We start from the raw sequence: 6,576 nt of genomic DNA, 5'->3' as shown, positions 1-6,576 counted from the left end.
CTCATTTTCTTTGCTTTTTTATTTGAGAATTTATGAAATCTGTATATATGAGTAGTGTGTAAAGTATTAAGGTCCATCCGTCATTCTCCTCTCTCATCTCTGCCTTCTGCAAACTTCCTTTTCTGTCACTGCAGCTTGTTTGGTTGGAAATTTGTTAAGAAAATTTTTGATATATTATCAATATATCTTTGTACCTATTTTCTACTGATAATGAATATTAATTTTAAGTAAATTTTATTATAAATATTCTTAAATAAATGGATAATAAATCATTAATATCATTCAGTATCTGGTACATGTTACAAACTCCAACTACTTATTAATTTTAAGTAAATTTTATTATAAATATTCTTAAATAAATGGATAATAAATCATTAATATCATTCAGTATCTGGTACATGTTACAAATTCTCCAACTACCTCAAAGATGATATTTGTTTTTCTCAAATCACACAAATCACAAACATTCCACACATCACTGCACTGTTTTATTATACCAAAGTATATATTATATTGTAGAAAATATGCATTGTGTATATGTGTGGGGGGTATGTTTTTACACATATATGTGCACTATTAAATGAGAAACATGGGCATGAATCTGGTAGGATTTTGTACATTTGGCATATCGATACTTTCTCTGGCAACCTTATGATTTCTCTAAATTAGATGCTTGGTTTAATTCATAGTCATTTTGGGGGGAAGAATATTACATATGTATTGGTGTTAAATTGTATCACTATGCTTATAAAGTATATAATAAGTATGGGATATAATAAAAAAGAAGAAGAAAAATCTGATCTGAAAAATGTGAACTCTTTTAGTTGTTTTTGGAATTCAAAAAAGTATATTTCTTTTCTGTGGGAAGTTTTGTTAGAAAATGTAAGTGACACAATCAACAAGCATATGATATTTATCAAATTAATAAAACCAAGGAGTTTATAAATCATAAAATTTTGAGAAAAGTTTCTCAACTATAATATGTAACTTTATTTTATTTGTAAATACAATATTTCAAAAATATTATATGAAAAGAAAATGAGAAAGAACCTATAATGTTTGAAGATCATATCAAACTAATAATGTATTTGGATTATCAGTCTGTGTTACATAAATTTTTGTTTATTTCATATCCTTTTTTGCTGTCATATATATGTATATTTGAAATTTTTATTTAGTATCTTCATTTCTTATTGTCCTGTATGTTTGCAATCTTTAATAAAAAATTAATTTAAAAACTATAAATTAATATGCCACAGCTAAAATAAACAAGGATTTTTTTCACGTTCCTATGAATAGTAATTTATTCTAAATCAGTATCTAAATGTGCTATACTTTGGTTTTTATGATTATTTATTTTATAACTTGTAATGGAGGAGCAACAGCACAAGTGGTATGAAAGTTAAGAGGACTATCAACAACTGGGGAGAGATGTTTCCTGGTTCACTCAAGCTCTTTGCCCTGACAGTCCTTCCCTTCAGTCCAATTAGGCCATCCAAAGATATAAGCTCACAGCCAGAAGCCACAGAGAGATTTCAGGCACTAGTAATCCTCCACCAGCTAAAAATAAAAAATAAAATTTTGGTAAAAGCATGTGATGACGAGAAGTAGAGGTCAAGAGTGTAACCAAACAAGTTTTTAGAAAGGAGCAACAGATCAGTGCATGTGGCTAGGCAACAGGATTAATTATAGGAAATGAGAAGAATAAACAGGTTAAAAATAATCAATGAATGCCCTAAAATAAGGTGATAAGAGAAAGGCAGAGAGATAAGTTTTTTCAAATTCAGGAGATAAGATATAGGAGCAAAGGGACATTACCCAAATGTTTATGTTTTTGCAATTCCTGTGCTCTTTACATAAGAGTAGGTAGAATAAAAAAGAAAAATAAAATGTAAGAGGCAGATTCTTATGAAGCTATCAACAGTCTTTAAGTACACATTAAATCATTATAATAGAAAAAGATTTTGTGAATAGTCATTTTGTGATTTTGCTGAAAGTCCTGCATATATACATCAATAATATTTTCAATGAAATGAATGAATCAGTGTATTAATGAAAGAATACCCAAGCAAAAGAAATGCCATAAAGTCATATCTCATTTGAGGTTTGCCTTTTTTATAAGACTGGCCTATAGATGCTATTCAAGACAAATAGAACAAGCCTGGCGTGGTAGCTCAAGCCTTTAATTCCAGCACTTGGAAGGCAGGAGGATAGCTGTGAGTTCGAGACCAGCCTGCGCTGCATAGTGAGTTACAGGTCAGTCTCAACTACATAGTGAGACCCTGTCTCAAAAATCAAAACAAAACAAAACAAGATAAACAGAAGATGAACTTGATTTTGAAGCTGTGAAAGACAAGTCATGGGAAATATGACTCAGTTGACAGAAAATATGATTTTGAAAACAGAATGGAAATTTAGAAGAATCAGTGGCAGTTTGATATAGAATATAACACCCTAGAATATTTTATAACATCATCCCTGCTTACAAAATGGAAACTTTTGGATGAGGTTTCTCTGGTTAAAACAAACAAACAAGCAAACAATAACATATGATCAAAATAAAATCTTAAATGGATATTTTCTTCTTGGAAAAGTCAGTGAAACTTTGCAATGGTTACCTCAACAGTTGTTTTCTTGTTTTGGACTTGAATCTACCAAATAATTCTTATGTTCATTGAGCATTATTATTCTGCTATTAATTCCTAATATTATACTGTCTGATAAAAATAAAAATTTCAAAAGAAAAAAAGAGAAAGGACTTCCTTGAGAATAGTTTTGTAAGCTGAGTTGAATATTTTCTGAATCATTCTTATAGCAAAATCAAACACATATAAACAATGTGTACTTGAGGTGTTGTGTTGAACTCAAAAGTAACAAGATTAACCCCATGTTGATGCTGTAGAACCTGTGATTATTAATCAGTCATTTCTTAATGCCAAATAAACCACTGTTTTTAAAGAAGGAATAGGTGAGTCAGATGCATATTTCAACATAAAATAAAATTTGGAGTGGTTCTGCTTCCTGTCTTGCAAGTGCAAGGACCCGAGTTCAATCTCTGGTGCTGAAAAAAAAACAAAAAAATGGAGAAAGTCCAACAGCAGGCTGAGTAAATAATTGTCATAAAATTTTATAATGGAATACTCTTTGGAAACAAAAAGAGATATAATATAATGTTATGGTTAACAACAAATTTAGCCTCCAAACTTTTATGCAGAATGAATGAAGCTATATATAAAATACTTATTGTATGAGAATATGCATATGATGTCTTGAAACAAACTTATTCCAGAATGATAGAAGTGATAAGAGTGATTGTATTTGAAAGAAAGAATTATATTAACAAGGACTAAAGGAGATTTCTACACCTTGGTAGATATGTGAAATTATTTGAATGTACTCATTTGTCAAAAATCAAACTACATATTTAGGATCATTTATTCATTTCAATGGATAAAAATTATACCTCAGTTTTTAAAAAGTTCCTCTAAAACCATCTAATGAATGGTCCTAGAATAGCATTTAAACATTTAACTTTTAATAATAGCAATTTTATGTAGCACCTAAAATGTTGAATTATTGGGATTATCTGCAATTTTAACTTTAATGTACCATAATAGCACTAACGCCAAAAATTATCTCTGTGTGAATAGCTTATATATTTTATTTCAAATTAATATTTATTACATACAATCCAAAGTGCTGCCAGGAATAAAGATAATTTAAACAAAAAGGCTGATACAGATGCAGAACTATTTATTATTGAGTCATTTATTTGATTGAAATATTAGATTTATCTAATTGAGATACTGAGATAATATCTAAAAGTTCTGTGACTCTTGTAAATATTGTCTTTTTCCTTATAACTTTAGAAGCAAAACAAAGATAATTTTGAAAATTGAGATAAATAATATATCATTGATAATGACACGATGTGCTTATAAAAAATACAGCAGTTCCATGGAAGCTACTGTTACTGATGAAATGATTTTACAGCAGAGTACCACACTCGGAATGTTGAGAAGAATACATAGCATTCATGACCATATTAAAACTTTGTCTTTGTGGACAGATACTAGCACTTCTGGAAACATAGAGAGTTCTTCCGGATGAAACCCACCATTCTCTTTCTGCTAAAACAAAGGAAGCTGCCACATTTGCCATTGGAAATCGGCAATTGGAGAATTAAGTATATTCTTCATCACTTACCCAGTAAACAATAAAACTTGATTTAAAAGGATATGGTCAATCTCAAAGTAGGCAGAAATGAAGACATTATATTAGATATTCCAGAAATAATTAGACCTTTGCACAGTTTTGGTCCTATCTAGGATAGATACCTCTACTTTGGGCAGCATGTACTCTAAAACCAAGCTGGAAAAACTATGGAAGATTTACAGTAATATATTTTGCATCTAATCTGCCTATAAGAAAGACTAGATTTCCAAGCAAAAGGTACATTTCACTGGTGCCACATTGTAAAAATCTACAAAAAACAAACCAATGAGATAGAGTCTTGTGGGGAATGGTATATTTTATGAACTATTACAATAATAAATCCAATCATATAGTACCTGAACTTTAAATCGCTTCTCGGCCTTTTGGCTAAGATCAAGTGTAGTACCTGAACTTTAGCAATGTTTGTATATGATGCATAATTAATGATATTTGGCTATAGCATCCCCAGAAAAAGTGAGTCATACAATACTGAGAGTGCTATATGACTAAAGAGGTTTTCAAGTCCAAGGAAAAGCATATTTGCTGTCTTCCCTGAGCTACAGTAGTCTATGTTTAAGTCAACTCTATTTCTTAGGAGCCATTGAAAGCTGAGTGTAAGAATTATGACAAGATTGATTTTAAGGAATTTTATCAGCCTCGAGGTCAACACTGACAAATAGATAAAAATGACTGTTACTGGAAATAAACATACCAAGATGTAGTGGTCCAGTGTGGTATGAGCAAAACATTTCTGGCATGGCATCAAACTCAGTGGACCAGGATGTGGGGTCTAGAGCTTGACACTTTCTACCTTATCAAGTTCATAAGCAGATCATTGCCATTGTCTCTTGATTTGACTTCCTTAATATCCTTCCTTTCTCTTTAATATTTGCCTTTCTAGTGTTACTTCTCCAGCACTGAGTAGCACAGACTGAACTTCCGCAATCTGCTTATGATTAGTTATTCTTCAATTTCCAAATTTTGGCCAAAATGCTGTTTTATAGTCACAACTGTGATCATATGCCCTTGCTTTATCCATACTGGCCCTTATTCTTCCTGCTATTTGAAAATTTTCATAATTTGTCCATTGTTCTAACGTAGGAATATCTTGCCAGTGATGTCCTCAAGCCTCCGCAAACAGCTCTCCTATCCCAACAGTCATGTTCCAGCTTTGCTACCTTAAAAAAAAAAAATCTGTTTTTAAAGAAAATTTCAGCTCCTCAAGTATTTCTTTTACTTACGTAGTGCTTTGGGAATCATATTATTCTGCTAGAGCTGACATAATAAAATACCAATGACTGGGTGGCTTAAAAACAGAAATCAATTGTTTACAGTTCTGAAATTTTGAAGCCTAAAATCAAGGTGTCGATGGATTTGATTTCAGGCTCTGCCTTGTTTGTGGCCTCTCCGTTTCATTTCTCTGTGCTAGGTACTTGTGTACCAAGTTTCTTCTTTCTTTGTCAATACACTGACCCCCTTGGAGAGGCTCCAAACTTCTTGTTTTCACTTAGTTTAATTAGTTTAATGAGGACTTCTCTCCAAATGTACTTGCATTTGAAATGAGGAAAATATTCATGCTTTTCCAAGTATAGTAGCCTAAAAATTATGGCAAATCTTCACTGAGGTAGTGCAGACCTTGAAATCAAGAACAACTTTATCATACATTGCTATGTCACCAAAAACCTTTGGCTTAGTATAATTAGTTGTTTCTCAGAGGCAAACCATGCATCTCTATTTAAATTACACCAAAGAAGGCACAGTGTAAAGTCCAAGTGGGGTAAAGATTGTAAAAGTTGACCTGGCCCAATCATAATTACTCAGCTTACATTGCAGGCAGTGTGTGTTTGACCTCATAACTTCTTTCAATAGCGCTTGCCTCACTTTTTGGAAGACAGAATATCAGTTGACTTTAGTAACATTTTTTTATTGTTCGTGATGCACATCACAGCATTCAAAATTTCATTAAATTCATAAAATTTGGAATCTTTCTACTCTTCCATTTAACCACTAGCTCTTTACACTTAAAATGTCTTTGTTTTGGAAGATTTCTTCAACATTTTTGGACTGGGAAATTTTTAGAGAGAAAAATAATTGTTATCAAAGTTCTATATTTTCTAGTCCACTTTTCAAAATAATCTATCGTCTCTTTGCTGTTAGACTTTAAACTTTTTGCAAGAAAAATTTAAATATATTTTTATATCCCCATAAGCACTTAGCAAAATTTTATAAAGTGATATTGGACAAATTAGAGAAAATTCTTATATAAAATTAGAGACCTTGATTGTTTTAAATTAAATATTCTAAATATTCCATTTACAATTATAGCTCAGTATGCCAAAAGTGAAGCACTCTTACATAATT

At 31.2% G+C, this 6,576-nt stretch overlaps 1 pseudogene; it reads left to right on the top strand.

Moving 5' to 3' along the window:
- Window positions 1-4,582: 4,582 nt before the first annotated feature.
- LOC117283294 lies at window positions 4,583-4,803 on the top strand (annotated as a pseudogene).
- Window positions 4,804-6,576: the final 1,773 nt, after the last annotated feature.

The sequence above is a fragment of the Fukomys damarensis genome, unplaced genomic scaffold, assembly GCF_012274545.1.
Source record: "Fukomys damarensis isolate Sample0158 unplaced genomic scaffold, DMR_v1.0_HiC HiC_scaffold_24, whole genome shotgun sequence".
Classification (NCBI taxonomy): domain Eukaryota; kingdom Metazoa; phylum Chordata; class Mammalia; order Rodentia; family Bathyergidae; genus Fukomys; species Fukomys damarensis.
Note: the sequence above shows the minus strand (reverse complement) of the source record. Positions and strands in the feature narration are given on the sequence as shown.